A 20,525-nucleotide genomic window follows, 5' to 3' on the forward strand; every position below is an offset into this window, starting at 1 on the left:
GCTATGAGTCACAAACGACTCGATGGCACATAACAACAACAAGAGATGCTGGGAACTGGGGAAAAACCAGATCAACACACTTATTAGAATGAACTAAGGTGTCTAGCATAATTTATTTTTGTAATCTGGTCAGTTAATAAAACAGTAACTTTGTAAATTGGGGGGAAAAAAGAGTGACCTCCTTGGTTATAATTTCTACAGGAATACATGAGTGCTACTGCCAGTGCCCATTCTACTAATTCTTCTTTGGAATAAACATAACAAGAAGGAAATAAACATATATATCACCCTACATCAGAATTTAGTGAGGAAGAGATACATAAGAATGAATCTGAAAAAGTGATTTCTCCTGTGGAAGTACCAAGTTCCCTTGAGACAGATAGGCATTTTGTTCTTATGTTTCTGTCTCAAGTGTTACTTGATTGAAAATATTTGAGTATGTTCTGCTGGCACCTACTGTACAGAAGCCAGGGATACTGATTGTTGTTGTTATGTGTGATCAACTCATAGTGACCTTACATACAAAAGCTCTGAACCTTGCTCTGACCTGAGCCAACCTTATCGTCTCTGAGACACTTGCCCCCATTACCCAAGTTCCTGAATCAATCCATCTCATTGAGAGTCTTCCTCTTTCCTGCTGTCCTTCCACCCTCCCAAGCATGCTGTTCCTCTCCAGAGACTGGTTCCTTCTTGCAACATGCCCAAAGTATGTCCGACAAAGCTTCAATATCCCTGCCTACAAGGAACTTCCTGGATTCACCCTCTCCAGGATGAACCTATTCTCCTCATGGTCCATGGTATATTCAGCACTCTTCTCCAGCACCACGGCTCAAAGACATACATTCTTTTTCTATCGTCCCTAGACATTATCCACCTTTCTGATGCATAGCAAGTAATTGTGAAGACTATGACCTGAAACAGGCTCACCTTAGTCTCCAGACTGACATTGTTGCTCTTCACTATTTAAATATGCACAGAGTGAAGTAGATTGTAAAATGTTAGTCCCAGAAAGGTGAGAAACTCTAAACTTTTAAGCATCTTGCAGTTAACCCCCCCCCAGCATGTCTTAATATCCTTGTGTCAGTTATCTACTGCTATGTAACAAAATATTCTACAACTGAGTGTTGTAAGACAATGATGAAACTATGCAGGACTCTGGATTGTTGGTGTGACCAAGTTTGCCTAGGACAGTTCTGTGCAGTTGCCTTGCTGATAGACTTCTGGCTACACTTCCCAGATGACTGGTTTGAGATTTTGGTGAGAGTGCCTCAGTCCTCTGTGAACCCTGAAGCAGGCTCACTCAGGCTTTATCATATGGTGACTGAATTTGAGAACAGGTGTGAGTTACCAGGTTTTGGCCTCTTTCACTTTCCCTCTCCAAGGCAGAGCAAGGTTCCCTCCCATCTTTGGGATGTAGCTTTCTAACAAATCAGTTGTTACCTAAAGTTACCATATTTCTTGAAGCCATATTCAGAGTCATTCAGAGACACTTAGGTCAAAGCAAGTTACAAGGCCCAGTTTAGATTAAAAGATAGGGACATGAACTCTATTGTTAAGATTATTATTTTTTAGTTTCATTGAACACATTATGAATTAAATTGTAAACTCTTCTTGAGAAGAGAGGCTGAGAAGTTTGTGGGCATCATAGTCCATCATAGCTGTTCATGTACCATAACCCTTTCAAAATAGTCTGTTTAGGATGTCTAATTATTAGTAAGATCTTGTGAAATGGATTCTAGAAACAAATTCCCTTTAGACATCAATTTGTTTCTCCACATTTATCTGACAGATCTTTACCAAGTCCACATATACTTCAGAGACATTGTGGATTCCCTGCAGGAAAATAAATAGTACAGTACAGCAAGTTAAGCAGTTTTTAAAATCTCCCAGTGCATATAAAGTTGTTTTTGTACTATAGTCTTTTAATATACAGTTTGTTCACTTATTCACTGCTGTGAAGTTGAAACAAACTCATAGCTGACCTTTCCAATGGCTGTAAATCACATAACAGGAGATTGCCCATCTTTCTTTCTCGGAGCACCTGATGGATTTGAACAACCCATCTTTGGGTTGGCAGTGCAACTCCCTATCCATTAGGCTGCCAGAGCTGCTATAAATGTATAATAACACTATGAAAAAACTTGAAGTATTGTGAAAATAAAATGTGACAGAGACATGGCACAAGCATAAGCTGTTGGAAACTGATGCTGATAGATTTTGTGTGTGTGTGCCATAAAGCTTCAGCACTGGGAAATCTTTGGCAAAAGATGAACGATAGATATGTTCCAGGCTGAAACCTGAGTGTGCTGATAGATTTTAATCTATTATGGCTTATAGATTGTCATAAACCTTCAGTTTGTTAAAAAAAACCCCAAAAACAACACACACACAAGAAAAACCCCAAAACCAAAATAGTATCTGTGAAGAGTTAGAAAATGAGGTAAACTTGTACTTACAGTGAATATGAAACTGGTTGGAGTTTGGTGTGTGCTGAAAACTGGCCTAATAATCTTATATTCCCTGGAAAACTATGGACTAAGCTAATTTTGGCCACTATAATGGTGTGAGATGTGTGATGTAGGATAATTGGGGAAGACCTTTCTAGCAGGGCTTCCAGAAAGATGAGACAGCCAGGTAGGGGAAGGACTTGAGGGCTTCTGATTCCTAATTACAGAAAACTATGATTACCTAAAGGCCCTGAGGTTTGAGGAAAGCAGTGCAGTTGGCGCTCAGGGCCCTGAGAACATAGTGGTAGAAGTGAGAAGTGGGAGAAGGCTCTATTTTGGAACTGAAGATAGAGCCTTGGTCATAGGATTTTATAGATGAGACCATGGACTTATTTTGCCCAGGGCAATCTCTTTATTCCTGATGAGTCTCAACAGTGTTACTCTACAAGTGTCCAGTATGCTTTCCCCACTGTACAGATTTTGGTTTTACACACTACAGGATTTGGTTTTAGTAGTGCAGTGGTAGACCACTGAAGAATTTTAAGCAGTAGAGTGATGTGATTTTTAAAAATATTATTTTAATGTTTGAGTGAAGAACATATTATTGGGATAGAAGTAGAGATAGATCATTTAAGAGAAACTTGTTAAGAAATGGCATAACTTGGCTAAAGACTTTAGAAATAAAAAAATTAGTGGATTCATATCTGTGAGCTAACTGGATTGTTGGTTGACTGGGTGAAGGAGAAGGGAGGGATCTAGGATGGTTATCTAACTGAGAGAGTGGTGATGTCAGTCACAGAGGTGAGCTGACTGATTGGAGTGGAAGACCCAGCTTTTAGTGGTCAGAGAGGGGAGACCAAGAAGGGGCAGCTCCGCTGTAAAGATGGAGACAATGGGATGTCAGATGAGGGCACTGCAGGTATTAGATGATTGACATTTCAGTGACATATAGAAATCTCAACCAGATTGGGATGCATTAAAGAACTGGAAGAGAGTTCTGGTGACCTAGTGAGTAAGGAGTTGGTGCTCCCAATCCAAAGACAAGGGGTTCTAATCCTTCAGCTGCTCTGTGGGAGAAAAATGGGCAGTCTCTTGTGTGATTTACAGCCTTTTAAACCAGCTAGAGGGTCACCCCTATGAGTTGGTTTAGCCTTAGTGACATGTAACTACAACAAAAAAGCGGGGACGACCTGTGCAGCTAAGGCTTCGAGGAGTTTACTGTGGAGCTAGGAGGAGAGTGGATGTGGATGTGGGGAATATAGGAGAGTGGTATTTTTAAATGGAGAGGCTCTAAACCGTGTTTATGTGATGCATCTCAAACTTGACTGTGCTGAGTATCTGCTGAGTATCCAGTTAAAATACAGCTTCTGCTTTAGTTTCCTCTTGGGCTTAAGGCTTTTCCAACAACTCTCGAGTCTTGCTGGTGCTACTGTCCATGACTTAATTACCTGAGAAGCACATGCACTTAAAATTGGTTGGACTAATGTGGTGGAAGAAATGGATGCATGAGAGAGGAGGTAACAGAAGGCTAGAAACTTGAGTAGTTGGTGGCGTTCTTATCTATCTTGTACTGGCAGGCTTGGCTTACGTTAGGTGTCAGCTCTTCAGATTGAATTAATAGTCACATGAGCTCTAACAGGTGGTGTGGCTTCACACTGTGTCCTAATCAGTATACTGCTCTGCTCTAGAGCAAATATTTGTGACTCTGAAGCTATAATCTTGATGAACTCTTGTGAGTTTAATTCAAATTAGTATACATTTATTTTTGGTAGCAAATAATTTTTTAATTGGGTGAATTTTATTTTATTTTTTTTTTACAAATACATTGGAGAATCATGCAGTGCTACCAGTATTGGATGTAATCCTGGGCCACAAGTCTCCACACTTGATTTGCAACTGGTCCAGTGATGGTAGAATCGTTCATCTTGCCTTTATTGTTTACTACGATTCCTGTATTATATTAAAAATAAAAGAACACCCTATCTTTTCTCCAGTATGACCTTCGTTGTCGTATTATCACTGCTGACGTACCTTCTTTCTGAGCTCTGGTTTCCTTTTCTTGAGCATGGCCAGCAGCATGTCACCCACACCAGCAGCAGAAAGTCTGTTAAATTGTCCCTTGATTCCTTTCGCAGAGATGATAAGTAGATTTTTGGCTCCTGTGTTGTCAACACAGTTGATCACTGCTCCTACCAGAAAACCTAAGAAAATCCAGACTTTTGCACCAGAGGATCCACCACGTCCTCACTTGGACATCTTGGACACCACAAAAGAACAAAAAGCTAAATTAGTATACATTTTAATTTGCTTTATAGTTGTTGTTGTTATGTGCCTTCAAGTTGCTTGCGACTCATAGCGACCCTATGTACAACAGCCCTAAACCCTGCTCTGTCCTGTGCCAATCACACTGCCTCTGACACTCCCATCCCGATTACCCCAGTCACTGAATCAATCCACCTCATAGAGGGTCTTCCCCTTCTGTGCTGTCCCTCCACCCTCCCAAGCATGATGTCCCTCTCCAAGGACCTCTCCCTCCTTACAACATGTCCAGATTATGTCAGACGAAGCCCCAGAATCCTTGCCTCCAAGGAGCAGCCTGGTTTAACCCTCTCCAGAATGAATCTGTTTGTTTTCTTGGCAGTCCATGTTACATTCTATACTCTTCTCCAGCACCACAGCTCAAAGGCATCTATCCTTAGTCATTGTCCAACTCTCTGATGCATAACAAGTGATTGCAAAGACCATAGCCTGTATCAGACACACCTTAGTCTCCAGAGTGACACCACTGCTCTTCAGTACCCAGGAGAGGTCCCTAACAGCAGATTTTACCATCGCAGTACGTTTTTTTATTTCCTGGCTACTGGTGCCAAGAGTGTTGACTGTGGAGCCAAATAGACTAAAGTGGTTAACAATCTCTTCACCATCCATCCTGATGCTGTCAATTGGTGCAGTGGTGAGAATCTTTGTCTTCTTGACATTGAGCTTCAATCCATATTGAAGGCTGCAGTCCTTGACCCTCTGCAGCAAGCATTTCAGGTCCTCAGTTTCAGCAAGCAGGGTTGTGTCATCTGCATAATGCAGATTGTTAATAGATCTTCCACCAATCCTGACCCCACACTTCTCCTCATAGAGCCCAGCCTCTTGGATAATCTGTCCTGCATACAGGTTGAAAAGGTATGGAGATAGGACCACATCCCTGGCGTATGCCTTTTCCAATTTTGAACCATGCAGTGTTTCCTTGCTCTGTTCTGACGACTGCCTCTTGGTCCAAGTATAGGTTTCGCATTAGCACGATCAAGTGTTCTGGGATTCCCATTCTTCTCAGAGTCAGTCACAGTTTGTTATGATCCACACAGTCAGACGCTTTTGCATAATCAATGAAACACAGATAGACATTCTTCTGGTATTCCCTGCTTTCAGCTAAGATCCAGCTAACATTAGCTACAAGTATCCCTAGTACCACGACCCCTTTTAAACCCAGCTTGGACTTCTGGCAGTTCTCTGCTGATGTGCTGTTCCATTCGTTTTTGGATAATCTTCAGTAGAATCTTGCTTGCGTGTGAAATCAGTGATACTGTTCTATAGTTTCCACACTCTGTTGGGTCACCCTTCTTTGGAATGGGAACAAATAGTTACTTTGAGAAATGAGTTGGACTGATTAGCTTTCAAAAATTACATTTTGTTGTAATTTCAACAATGCTCATATGTGTAGCTGACTGCATAACAGTCATTAAATTCAGAATATTGTATTGGGAGATGAACTTAAGAAAACAATTCCAGAGATAGAAGGGTTTGATTGCTGAAAATCAAAACAATTTTATATTTAAAAAAATCCCAAATGGGAAGGTTGGGAGAGGAGAAAAGTGCAACAATGGATGAATGGAAATCCAAAGTCTCTGTAATTTTCATTGAAATTAAAAAGAAATTTAAAAAGAACTCCAACAACTGATGACAAATCCTACTATAAAACCAAACACCAAACTCATTGTCCTCAGATTGATTTAAACACATGACAGTTTTCCCTGGCCATATTTTTTTTGGGGTGGGGGAGAGGACAGCTGATGAACTTGCTGATCTTTTGGTTTGCGCCTGACATACTACACGATCGGAGCGCCTTAGCATTGTAAGTAGGTACAAATTAATGTAGATATTCACAAAGAAGTTTATGTCAGTAGTTCAGAGGTTTTCTACACGAGAATCTGTTGACAAATCAGAAACATTCTTGGGGAAAAATGTGAAGATATGTCAATCTTCTAGAAAAAAAGACAAAAAAGAGCGTGCTACTTGATGGCCAGCTGTGATTAAGTCAAGTCTGTTCTCTCACCACAGCCTCAGGCTTTAGCTGGTTTCTTGTCCTTGTGCTGGAGAGAGCCCGGTGAGCCCAGAAGAAACAATGAGGGGCACCTGGCCGCCCAGCCTCCTTTCTTTGACCTCATCCCCACTTTAGAGGAAATGAGGAGAAGGCTGAAGGGTGGAGTCCTGGCCATTGTCCAGTGTCTGTAGTTAAATACTTTTGACCTGATTGTTCAGTTGAAATAAAAGGTTCATTTGCCTTTTAGTGAAATTCTGTTTTTAGTGTTAGTAAAGAAGCTAGTAATTTAAGTCAAGTGTCTTAAGATAATGCTAAGGAAAAGGGGCAGCAGATAAAATTCTTAGCAGTACTCGTAATCTTTTTAACTGGGTTTTAGTGTTTGTTTTTTATGTTGGTTGTTTTTTTTTGTTTGTTTTTTTAATATCTTACTCTGTAAAATAATTTGGGAAATTCTGTTTTCCTTAGACAGATAGACTAGTGCCATTTTGGGGTAGTTTTTAGGCCTGAAACTTTTTACTAAAGAGAAAAATGTGCTTAGTTATAAGACCTATGTGAAGAAAACTTGAGAGCCTTTTTTATTTTTTAAAGAGGAAATGGATTACAACATTTGAGTCATATTCTTGAATATAGGGCGCTCTGGTGGCCTAGTGGCAAGAGTCTGCACTACAATTCCAAAGGCATGCAATTCAAGGGCCACTAACCGCTTCACAGGAGAAAGATGGTCAGTCTCTTGTGTGATTAACTGCCTCTGAAAAACCTGTGGGAGGGTCAGCGAAGGGTCACTTCCAACTCTGCAGTACACAACCACCACCACATTCCTGAACGTGGAATACTTGAGTATTTTTTTAAATGTCACTTAATTTATAGAAGTAAATATTTGAGACAAGTCAGTTGAGGGTATGTTTGATATGTTTAAGAGTACCTTAAAGCAGAGGTAAGTCAAATAAAATAGTTTAGACATTGATCTGCATGTTTATGTAAGTTTAGTTCATGATGAATTGAGCATTTTAGTACAGTTGGAAATAGGTGGTTTGTAATATAAATGATAATCTATCAAATATAATTTGTGAACTTTTACTCAAATAGTAATAATAGTCTATTGGATATGTTGACAATCTTATTAGAAAGAAAAAGCCAAAAATTCTTCATCCCCCCAGTATGGATTCTGAGCAGATTATGAATTTAAATGTAAAAATAAAAGCATGGAATGAGTAGAAAAAAAAATGGGAAGTAGTGGGATATATAGGAAGATGGTTGTTAAACATGACACCAGGACTGTAAATAATTTAAAAATGATAGACTGTAAATCATATCTTAGGTCATATCTACACCAAAGACAGCACAGCTAGTAGGAGTCTTTTGAATTATGTTCAAAGACAAGCAGATTGGAAGATGTTAGCAAGATACTTATGATAAAGGGTTAATATCCTTATTGTAAAAGGAACATTCCCAAAATAAATTGTTCCAATAGTTGTATTGTTGTGATAGATAGATAATATATTGCTTTTCCCTTCACCCACCTTTGATCTTCAGTGATTTTCTTTTCTTCTTTTTTATATTGTTTTGCATTCATGGGGGTTCCTCTCTCCCTGAATTTTATATGTATAGATGCTATCATTATTGACATGTTGTTTGGTGTTGTTCCATCAATTCTGATTCCTAGCAACCCCATGTACAACAGATCAAACCAGCAAGATTTTACTATTGTATTATACTATTTGCTAATTTCTGTATTCTGTTTGATCACTTTTTTAAAAAGTGGGTATATACCTGGGTATCTCCCAGTCTCTTGGCCAGGTAGCTGTTTTCTAAATTTCTTGGCCTAGGGCTGTATCTCCCTGCTGACACCTCAATGGGTATTCCATAAATTCCTGTCTCCTTAAAACTTCCTGTGCCTTCAGTGTGGTTTTGATTTCTAACTTCATTGTAGTTTCTAAATTATTCTTCAACACCAATGGCTCTTGATCATATATTACTTCCTGAAATGATTCATTGCCTACCAGTTCTTTTTTTGTGTGTAGTAACTGTATATTCCTTCCATTATTTGAAGTTTCCTGTATCATTTCTTATTTCCTCCCAGGAATCCTTTAGCATTACAACTCAAGGTTTAATTTTTTTTCTCCATGTTTTTCATCTTGAGGAATGCTGAGCTTCTCTCTTTTTTTAAATTGAGATTTTAATGAAAGTTTATAGAGAAATTGGATTTCTATTCATTCATTGTTGGCACATTTCCCCCCCTGATACCTCTCCCCCCAATTTACTTTTTTCTTTGGGAAAAAAAAAATTATTTCATTGTTACATAGGTCGTGTGTGTCCCATCCCCCCTCCGCACCCCCCTCCTCTGACTACTTTACTATGCAGCTCTTATTCTGGACTTCTTGTCATGCTAATAATACCTAATCATATATTCCTTTTCTACAATTCTCCCCCTCGTCTGTTACAATGTCATATACATTATTTATTCCATCTTTTCTTCATTCCCCCCACCAAACCCTATGTCAGTCCTGTTTTATAACAGTGGCATTGTGCCATATTTGTCCTTTTGTGACAAGATATTTCACTCAGCATAATGTCCTCCAGGGTCACCCATTTTGTGTAATATTTCATGATTTCTCTGTTTTTCAGTGCTGCTAATATTCCATTGTGAATATACCACAACTTCTCTATCCATTTGTTTGTTGATGGGCACTTGGGTTGCTTCCAACTCTTTGTGAACAAAGCTGCAGTAAACATGGGTGTGCATTCTCACTCTCTTTTTAAACTCTAGGCATTTGCATGTTTTGTTATAATACTTTGTTTTATTGAGCTGTCCTTTGAAATCTTTTGTTTGGCTCTTTTATTTCATCATTTCTCCCTTTTACTTTAGCTTCTTTGTATTCAGTAGCAATTTTAAGAGTGTCTTCTGACTTCCTTTTTGGTCTTTTACCCCCTGATATTGGCATAGCATCTGTAGTCTGGTGCCTTTTTTTTTTTAAATTTAAAGAAATAACATATGAGCAAGAGCCTATGGTGATGAAGGAAGAAGTTCAAGCTGCTTTGAAGGAAATAGCAAAAAATAAAGCCCCAGGAATAGATGGTATACCAATTGAAGTATTTCAGATAACAGATGTTGCCCTGGATGTGCTCACCAAGTTGTGCCAAGAAATCTGGAGAACAACCACTTGGCCAACTGACTGGAAGAGATCTATATTTGTTCCCATTCCAAAGAAAGGTGACACAACTGAGTGTGGAAACTACAGAACAGTGTCATTGATTTCACATGCAGGCAAGATTCTACTGAAGACTGTCCAAAAACGATTAGAACAGCACATCAGCAGAGAACTGCCGGAAGTCCAGGCTGGGTTTAGAAGGGGTCGTGGTACTAGGGATATCGTTGCTGATGTTAGATGGATCTTGGCTGAAAGCAGGGAATACCAGAAGAATGTCTATCTGTGTTTCATTGATTATGCAAAGGCATTTGACTGTGTGGATCATAACAAACTGTGGCTGACTCTGAGAAGAATGGGAATCCCACAGCACTTGATCATGCTAATGCGACACCTATACTTGGACCAAGAGGCAGTCGTCAGAACAGAGCAGGGTAACACTGCATGGTTCAAAATTGGGAAGGGTGTACGCCAGGGATGCATCCTGTCTCCATACCTTTTCAACATGTATGCAGAACAGATTATCCAAGAAGCTGGGCTCTATGAGGAGAATTGTGGCATCAGGATTGGTGGAAGATCTATTAACAATCTGCGTTATGCAGATGACACAACCTTGCTTGCTGAAACTGAGGAGGACCTCATGCACTTGCTGCGAAGGGTCAAGGACTGCAGCCTTCAGTATGGACTAAGGCTCAATGTCAAGAAGACAAAGATTCTCGCCACTGGACCAATTAGCAGCGTCAGGATGGATGACGAAGAGATTGAGAGTGTTCACAGCTTCAGTTTGCTCGGCTCCACAGTCAACACTCTTGGTACCAGCAGTCAGGAAATCAAAAAGCGTATCGCGATGGGAAAGTCTGCTGTTAGGGACCTCTCAAAGGTACTCAGGAGCAACAGTGTCTCTCTGGAGACTAAGGTGCGCCTGATACAGGTCATGGTATTTGCAATCGCTTGTTATGCATCAGAGAGTTGGACAGTGACTAGGGAGGACAGAAGGAGAGTGGATGTTTTTGAGCTGTGGTGCTGGAGAAGGGTACTGAATGTACTATGGACTGCCAGGAAAACAAACAGATTCATCTTGGAGAGGATTAAACCAAGCTACTCCTTGGAGGCAAAGATTCTGGGGCTTCGTCTGACATACTTTGGACAATTTGCCAGGAGGGACGGGTCCTTGGAGAGGGACATCATGCTTGGGAGGGTGGAGGGACAGCGCAGGAGGGGAAGACCCTCTATGAGATGGATTGATTCGGTGACTGGGGTAATCGGGATGGGAGTGTCAGAGGCGGTGCGGTTGGCGCAGGATAGAGCAGGGTTTAGAGCTGTTGTGCATAGGGTCGCTATGAGTCGGAAACGACTCAATGGCACATAACAACAACAACAAATTTTTGTGTTCAGTGTTTTTTTTTAATTATTAAATTTTATTAGTTTTAATGAACTTTTACAGAGATTTTGGGTTTTCATTCATTCATTGTTGCACTATTTTCTGTACCCTCCTCCCCAGTTACTTCTTTGGGGCCTTTTTTTGTTGTCATTGTTGTGTACCGTAGAGTTGGATCCGACTGGCACAGGAGATTGCCCCCATTCTCCATTGGAGGGACCATCTGGTGGATTCGAACTGTGTGTTTTACAGATTGCAGTGCAGCCTCTTGTCTCACTAGGTCAACGGAGCTCCCTTAATCTGGTGGCTTTTAACAATCCTTTTCAGTAACACTAGCTAGTTACCACTCTGAGTAACTCTGGTGTAAATCTTACACCTGGCATAAATCAGCCAAAAGAAATTCAGTCCAAGTGAAATTTAGTCACTTGGGCTGTAAGAGAATGCTAGTGTATTGAGAACAAAAGAAGACACTGAAAAACTTTCAGCTTAATTGTAACATCATTTTGATCAACATACAACATTTAAGATGTAGAGTTCTACTTAAAAGTGCCAATATTTATTTGCTGGGGGAAATTAGCATAACTGTTGTTCAGAATTTATTGACAAGATTACCTTGTCTGATTAAAATATCCAAAAGAATTAATTTCCTGGAGCTCAGGAGGGTCAGGTATGTTCTGAAGTATATATACATTTGACACCAGAGGAATTTATTATATAAAGTTAGAAAAAAATGGCATGATATAAAATAAACATTGGTGATAGTCAAGAGAAAATAGCTGTGCTAATCTTGCTAGAAGGTTAGTTGATAATTGTAAAATTGTTAAGGTTTACAAATGCAAATTACTGATAATTTGAAGCTTTACAGAGAATTGCTGCTGTTTGCTCATTAACTGTGGGCTGGGCAGAGCTAGAGCAAGCTGTGGTCTGCCATCTCTTTGTACAGTCCACAGCTAAGAGAAGTTTTTACATTTTTAAATTACTGAAAAACAAAAGCAAGAAAATAATGTTTCTTGCTATGTGGAAATTACATGGAATTTAAATTTCCATATCCATAAATAAAATGTTAATGTCACATGGCCACATTTACCAGTAGTCTTCTTACCTGTGATTTCTTTCACACTATAGGAGCAAGAATTGAGTAGTTGGAGTTGAGCAGTTGGAGTAGTTGTGAAGCCTAAATTTTTTTATTGCCTGGCCCTTTATAGAAAAAGTTGCTGAGCTCTGCTATATAAGAACTTGATGATCTTGATGTCCTTTAACTCCTTACTGGCTCACCAATAGAGCTTAAACAAGTCAAACAATTTACTTAAAATAAAAATTAAATCAGAATTGGGATCCAAAGCCGTCTTCCTTGTTTCTAGACTCTCTCCTAAAAACCAATGGGCAAAACAGACCTCTCAAGGAAAAAGAAACTGATTGTTTTTCTTTCAGAAAATTTGCTGGTGTTGATATGCTGATACTTGCTAAGCTGATCTTGTGGATGAGGTCTAAAATCAGTCATATTATCTTAGCTATTACTTAGGGGAGTTTTGATGGCCTAATGGGTAAGGAGTTGCACTGCCAACCCAAAGGTGCATGATGTGAATCCACCAGATAGCTCTGTGAGGGGAAAATGGGCAATTTCCTCCTGTGTGGTGGTGGTGGTGATGGTGGTTGTAGGAACCGACCCATAGCTAACTGTCTGACAAGTTTTTAGAGGTAGTTATTCCCACAGAAGGAGATTGCTTATCCTTCTCCTGTGGCGCAACTGGTGGCGTGCCTTTGGGATTGCAGTGCAGCTTCTTGCCACTGGACCACCAGAGCTCCCAGTGTTTTCAGCCTCTGAAAACCCGCTGGAGTGTCAGCTATGAGTTGGAGTAAGCTAGCACATAACATCAACATTATTTAGGATAACCAAAATTATTACAAAGTTTACAGGATTGAGTATTTAGCATTTATTCTGTTCCTCTCGTTCGTTTGTTTGTTTGTTTTTTCATTTTCAAACCATTGCCATTCATCAACTGAGTCTTCTGAACTCCTTTCACTTTCTTGACTGGAAAACCATAGGACAATGACTGCACATCTAAGGAGGTGATTTTATACCCCTAGGGGACATTTGGTTCTATCTGGAAATCTAGGGGATGGAGATCAGAGATTCTACCAAACAAGCATCAGTGCTAAAGACCCTGTTATAGAGACCAATTGGTTCCAGACATCTTCTCTCTACTGCTGGACTAACTCTATAAACTCCTACAGGGATGTGGTACAGGTGTGACAGGTGGCTTTGTTTTTCCCTTTTTAATATATGCTTGGAAATTATTTGTGTAGGTATTGTTTATTATTATTGAAAACTTTAAAACATTTCCTTAATAAATTATAAAACATTGATAGTTAAATATCACTTATGAGGCATTTAGTCTTTGTTTATATAGACTTGAAAGAAACTTTGCATACTTGTGTTTTCCTTTCTCCATTTCAGAACCACGTTACGAAAAAGAGAACTTAAAATACTTATAAATAGAAATCCAGCTGAGTTAGAGATGAAATTACGTAGATAAGTCAGTGTACACACATTGCCATAACAACATTCATGGTTTTTAACTCATGGGTATTATGGGGTTGGTTTGTTTGGTTGGTTGTGTGTGTGTGTGTGTGTGTGTGTGTGTGTGTACCATCAAATCAGATCTGACTGGTACAGGAGGAGATTGTCCCTCCTTCAGCAGAATACCTGGTGGATTCAAATGACGTACCTCTGGGATTGTAGTGCAGCTTCTTGCCACTAGGCCACCAGAGCTCCCTTTAACTCATGTCTTGAGTAGGAAAACAGTTTAGCTTATTCACACAAGACAAAATCTGCTACAGAATAGCTCAGTAACAAAACCCTTATTAATTATTTTTAAAATGACTCTTAATTTTTCTGTCCCCTGTCTTTTCTTGTCTTCTGTTACTGAATCCTAAACAAGTAACTTTTTCTTGTCTTCTGTCCCTGAATCTTTTTTCTTTATAACTCATGTATACATATTTATTCACATATATACATAAATGTATAAAAATATACAGAAATACATATTTTAGTTGTTTCTACTTTTGCAAAATTATGTATGTCATAGCAGTTAACAAAATGCCCTTTTTACTGTATACAAAAATTGATGACTTTGAATTATTTTTTTTCCTGTTCTACATTTTTTTCTATAATTATATTTTATTAATTTTCATAAACATTTACAGAGATTTTGGGTTTCCATTCATTCATTGTTGCACTATTCTCTCTACCCTCCTCCCAGTTTGTTCTTGTCCAAATGCCACAGTGCTTGTCAAAGCCAGTTCTGATTAATCTTCTTTGTCAGTGTGTCCTTTGCCATTCCCTATCACTCCTCCCTGAGAGAGACTTCACCCTGAGTCATAAGGAAAAGGGGATGGCGTATTCTCTTAGCTACTTCCTGCTGAAAGGGGACGCTGTGGGTTTCAGGGTGAAGATCTTCTCTCACTACTCTAAAGGGCCCCTTTGGCAGTAGGAAACACATAGACTATTATGGAGATTGATTTTGGAATTTAGATGCACTCTTACTGATTGTGCTTGGCCGTACATGTTCATATCCTTGAAGATGTATCATGGGAGTGTTGCAACCTAGAAGACACAAATTTGACTAACAAGTTATAAGTACATGAGTCCAAAATTATGGAAAAGTAAAAGAAAAGATTCTTTCATTGTTTTACAAACCCTCCCCCAGGTCCCCTCCACCATGTAGCCCTCGCTCTAGACTCCTGTGATGACAGAAATACCTAGTCATATATCTCTTTTAAACAGTTTTCTCCCTCCTCTGTTTCAGTGCAGTATACATTATTGAACCCATCTTACTCAGTCTCTCCCCAACCCTAAGGACAGTCCCATTCTACAACAGTGGCATCATGTAATATTTGTCCTTTTGTGACTGGGATATTTCACTCAGCATAATGTTCTCCAGAGTCAACCATTTTGAATAATATTGCATGAGTTCCTTGTTTTTTAATGCAGCATAGTATTCCATTGTGCGAATATACCACAGCTTCTCTAGCCATTCGTTTGTTGATGGGCACTTAGGTTGTTTCCAACTCCTTGCTATTGTGAACAAAGCTGCAATAAACATGGGTGTGCATATATCTGCTTGGATGTCACTGTTCCTGAATCTTGAACAATAGATGGACCACAGAGAAAAGGTCAGCAAACACAAAAAAGCAGATCTGGCCAAAACTATGTAAATAGTCCATCCAAACTGTTAAGCCACGTACCTGTAGATAAATCCAACTGTTGAGGAGAAATATAATGTCCTGAGACGTCCACTCAGCTGGATTCTGGTCCCTGTAATCCAACAGCTTGGGCAGCAAACTCAGATGCTTCGACACGACTCAGAAGTTATTTGTGTAGATTTGACTTTCCTACCATTTAGACTTCTGCTGAGTCCCCTCCTTCAGTATATTTCTCTACTTCTGCAAGAAGTGATTCATGTGTAATTCCTGGGCTCTCATTTTGATCTCTCAGTTGTTCTGCTGCACTTCTTAGTTCTCCTTCCATAAAAAGAAAATTTTTAGACTATTGAGTGATAAATAACAGAATGTGGAAATTAACGAACTGTAATGAGTCATACTTGACTCAGTTACACCTAACAACAGCAATCATTAATAATCATGTTTAAGCAAAATACTGCTGAAGATCATTAAAAAACCGCTCAAACACTACATAGAGAACTGCCAGAAGTTCAAGCTGGGTTTAGAAGAGGCCACGCACCAGGGATATCCTTGCTGATATCAGAGGGATCCTGGCTGAAAGCAGAGACTACCCTATGAATGTCTATGCTTTATTGACTGTGCAGAGGCATTTGACAGTGTGGATCATAATAAATGAGGGCTAACATTGAAAAGAATGGGAATCCCAGAACACTTAATTGTGAAACCCATACCTAGACAAAGAGACTGTTGTATGAACAGAGAAGGGGAACACTACATGGTTTAAAACTAAGAAAGGTGTATGGCAGGGTTGATTATCTCTCCCTATACAGTCTGAATGCTGAGCAGATTATTCAAGAAGCTGGACTCTGAAGAAGAAGAATGTGTTAGCAGAGGAAGACTCATCAACAGCCTACATAATGCAGATGACACAGCCTTGCTTAGTGAGGAGAACTCGAAGTGCTTGCTGCAGAAATCAAAGGATACAGCCTTCAATAGGGATTGCATCTCAATGTCAAAACAAAAATTCTTCATTGAACCTGTAGACAACATCTCGATAGATGGAGAAAAGATTGAAATTGTCCACACTTCTTACTTGGCTCTTCAGTTAACACCATTGGTACCACCAATCAAGAGACCTACTGCACTGAGAATGTCTGTAGTCAGAGACCTCTACAAATTATTGAGAAGCAATGATGTCAGTTTGAAGTGTGTTGGATTCAGGCCATGGTCTTTGCAATCAGGTGCTGTATATCTGAGAGCTACACGGTGAATAAGCATGACAGAAGAATTGATGTCTTTGAGTTGTGATATTGGAGAAGAGTATTGAATATCCCAGGGACTGGCAAAAGAACTAACAGATATGCCCTGGAGAAGGTGCAGTCAGAGTGTTCCTTGGAAGCAAAGAAGACATTCATCTCACGTACTTTGAGCATGTTGCTAGGAGAGGCTATTCTTTGGAGACGGACATTGTGGTTGGAAAGCTGGAGAGTTGATGAACCACGTGCATTGACACAGTGACTGCAGCTATGGGCTCAAGTGTGTCAGATTGTGAGGACAGCACAGGATAGAACAGAGTTCAGAACTGTTGATCATAGGGTCACTATGAGTTAGACTTGATGACACCTAACAGTAACATACCATTGGGTAGTAAATGTGGGAAACTGAACAAGTGGTTCCAAAATTTGAGAAGTTAATGGGTTAACCACTTTTCATTTAGATTATTACCCCCTTTCTCAAGCCTCTAACTTTTTACTTTCAGCTCTCTGAGGTAAATGGTTAGCTGTAGGGTGCTGTATTCAGGAAAAAATTAGTTATGGGAGACTTGGCATGCAGAGGCCATAAGGGAGTAGATAAGTTATAGAGAATGCTCTCCTGTCTTTCAGTTTATTCTCCATATGGTTCCCAGCAGTGGTTTTGTGTCATCAAGTTGTAGCTGACCCTCCAACAGGTTTTCAGAAGCAGTAAATCACACAAGAGGAAATTTCCCATCCTCTCACAGAGCACCTGGTGAATTTGAACAGCATAGCTTTGAGTAGGCAAAGCAGCTCCTTATAGACTGGTCTCCTAATGCCCATGTCATTTGTATTTAAAACAAACATGAATATGTATAGAATTCAAATTTAAAATTTGTTTCCCCCTTTGCCACTAAATATTTCAATGCCCTTTTTGGGGAAGAAAAAAGAATATATATGATTGATTTAAAATACTATAATCACAGTTCAGTTAACAAAAGCAATATATTTAACATTTTTTTCCAAACTGTTTCCTAATTCACATTCTGTTAGTTGTTTCCGTAATCATTTCTGTTATTTTCTCCCAACCCAGACAGTCCAAGGTCACACGTGCATTTTGATGCCATATCTAGTCTCCTTTACTCTGGAACAGCTTTTCTTTCTTGCCCTTGACATTTAAAAAAGAACATGCCAGTTATCATGTAGACTCCCCATCCACTTTGGTCTCTCCGGGTTTCCTTCAAGTAAGGCTTTGTATCTTCTGCAGAAGATCACAGAAATGTTGAGTCTTTGTCCTTTGTTGGAAATTTTTAGTATTTTGTGCATTGCTTGGAAAATCTGTTCTAAACTCTGGTGCGTGGGGTAGTCTTTGAGACCCTAATTGGTTGATCTGTTTTCCTCTGTTCTTTAGTGCTCTAATCATACTGAGTTGCTCTGTTCAGGATTCCTTCAGCACCTTTCATGCTTGTCTGCATCTTTTTTATGGTGTCTGCACTTTCCTGCCCCTTCCTTCCCCCACTTCACAAAAGGGGGATCCAAAGTACCTAAAGGGAAGCTGCTTTCAAAGCTGTATTGCAGATCCTGCTTTCCCTGAGATGGTTCCTTTAGTAATTACTGAGTTCCTGCCTGGTTTTAGTCTTAGAACAAAGACTAGTAAGTCTGTTCCTTTTTTTAAAATTTTCTTTATTTTATTATTTTTGTGTGCGTGTACCATCAAATTAGATCTGACTGGTACAGGAGGAGATTGCCCCTCCTTCCCCGGCAGAGCATCTGGTGGATTCGAACCGTGCACCTCTGGGATTGTAGTTGCAGCTTCTTGCCACTAGGCCACCAGAGCTCCCCTAAGTCTGTTCCTTTTTATAACGAGTTTATTGCCTAATTTTTAGTTCCAGTTTATGGCAGAGAGGCAAAGTCATGGATGGTCAGGCTCTTTCACAGAGTTGACATTGAAGAGCTTGTGAGAGCACTGCTCTTTTGCCTTGCTCTGCTTCCCTCATTGCTCTTACTCTCTTCTCCCTTCTGTTTGCCCTTCTTAAGGAGCTTAAGTGGCCTAATGTAGACTCTTAACAGAAAGGTTGGTGGTTTAGATCCACTATCCCCTCCACAGAAGAAAGATGAGCAGTCTTCTCCTGTAAATATCTATAGCCTTAGTAACTCAGTTGACTTGGACAGCAGTGGGTTTGGATTTTGACTTCCGCTTTGCCCTCCTCCTTCCGCTTTTTGACCAGCCTCTTAAAACACAGATTTGCACCTTAATGTACATGGAGGATTCCCCAACTTCTCATTCAAGCCACCTTTAGTGTCGTAAGAAGCTTTTCTAAGTGTTCCTGCGCCAAAATAAGGAGTCCTGGTTGGGTACCAAAAGGTTGGTGGTTTGAACTCACCACAGGCTCTAGGCATGTTATTCATAGGATTGGTATTAGTCCTACTCAACTTAGAGAGCACCTGACAGCAACATCTACTTCCATAAAAACTACAGCCTAGGAAATTCTGTCAGACAGTTCTACTCTGTCATAGTGGTTGTTAAGTGCTGTCAAGTGCAACTCAAAGCAGCCCTGTATACAACAGCTCTGAACCCTGTCCTATACTGTGCCATCCTCATTATCTCTGACACGTGTGAGCCTGTTGCAGTCACTGTGACAATCCATCTGGTTGGGGGTTATCCTCTCTTTGACTCTCCACCTTTCCAAGCATATTGTCCCTCTCCAAGACTCATCTAGCAATATGCCCGAAGTATGTGAGATGAATCTTTGTTATCTTTGCCTCCAGGGAGCACTGTGGCTGCACTTTCTCCAAGACATAGCTGTTTGTCTTTTGACTATCCATGGGGTGATAACTACTCTTCTCTGACACCCAATTCAAAGGCATCCATTTGTCTCCTCTCATGCTTATTGTCCAAAAATCAGGTGCACAGCAAGTGATTGGAAAGACTGGCTTGAATTAGGTGCACCTTGGGTTTTTTGGGGCAGGGTGTTGTGTTTTTTTGTTTTTGTTTTTCTTTTTGTTCTTGTGTGTGTGTGTGTTTTGGTTGTTTTTTGGGGGAGGGTGGGAGTGTGAGAAAAATCTGTCTTTAGAATTAACCAGCTGGACTTCCTTTTTAGATGATCCCAGTTAGCAACATCCAAAGCATCATAGCCAGGAGCAAGTCGAACATAGTCCTCCTTCTCTCCATCAGGCCTCATCAAGATGGTGTTGACTTTGACCTTATCAGTCTCATTGAGCTTCTTTACAGCTTGTATGATTTGGTACGTGTTGGCCTTGACATCCACAGTGAACACAAGTGTGTTATCTTCTGTCTTCTTTATTGCTGACTCAGTGGTGAGGGAAAACTTGATGATGGCAGAGTGGTCAAGCCTGTTTCTCCTGGGGACACTCTTCCAGGAGTATTAGGACTGCCTTCAGAATCTCCGCAATCTTAGGCCACTAGAGGGTGAGTGATGTACAGATCTTCTCTTTTTTTGTGGCTGTGGGTGCCTTCAGGACTGTCATCTTGGCCTTTACCTTGCTTTGACTTCAGTTTTGTGAGGGGCAGGCCTTCTGTCCTCGCTTTTGGCACCATCTTTCTAGAAAGGCTTCACTTTAGTCTTTAGAATGGCATCATATTCTTCAGGACTTGGGAGAAGTCCCTGACAGCAATCTTTGCCAATGCTATATGTCTCCAGATCTCCTTACTGCTACTCACAATCTAAGGGTGTTGATTTTGGATCGAAGCAAAATTAAGTTGTTGACAATTTCAGTCTTCTGTCCATCTCATGATGTTGCCTGTTGACACAGTGGTGAGGATTTTTTGTTGAGAAGTAATCCATATTGAAGGCTGTAGTCCTT

General features: G+C 40.0%; 2 pseudogenes; one reads left to right on the forward strand and one right to left on the reverse strand.

The window, feature by feature from the left end:
• Positions 1 to 774, forward strand: part of LOC102847170 — a 4,567-nt pseudogene extending 3,793 nt beyond the window's left edge.
• Positions 775 to 4,280: 3,506 nt separating this feature from the next.
• On the reverse strand, positions 4,281 to 4,703 carry LOC102856835 (annotated as a pseudogene).
• Between the last annotated feature and the right edge of the window lie 15,822 nt (positions 4,704 to 20,525).

The sequence above is a fragment of the Elephantulus edwardii genome, unplaced genomic scaffold (assembly GCF_000299155.1).
Source record: "Elephantulus edwardii isolate Elephantulus edwardi_28Jun2011 unplaced genomic scaffold, EleEdw1.0 scaffold00045, whole genome shotgun sequence".
Lineage (NCBI taxonomy): Eukaryota > Metazoa > Chordata > Mammalia > Macroscelidea > Macroscelididae > Elephantulus > Elephantulus edwardii.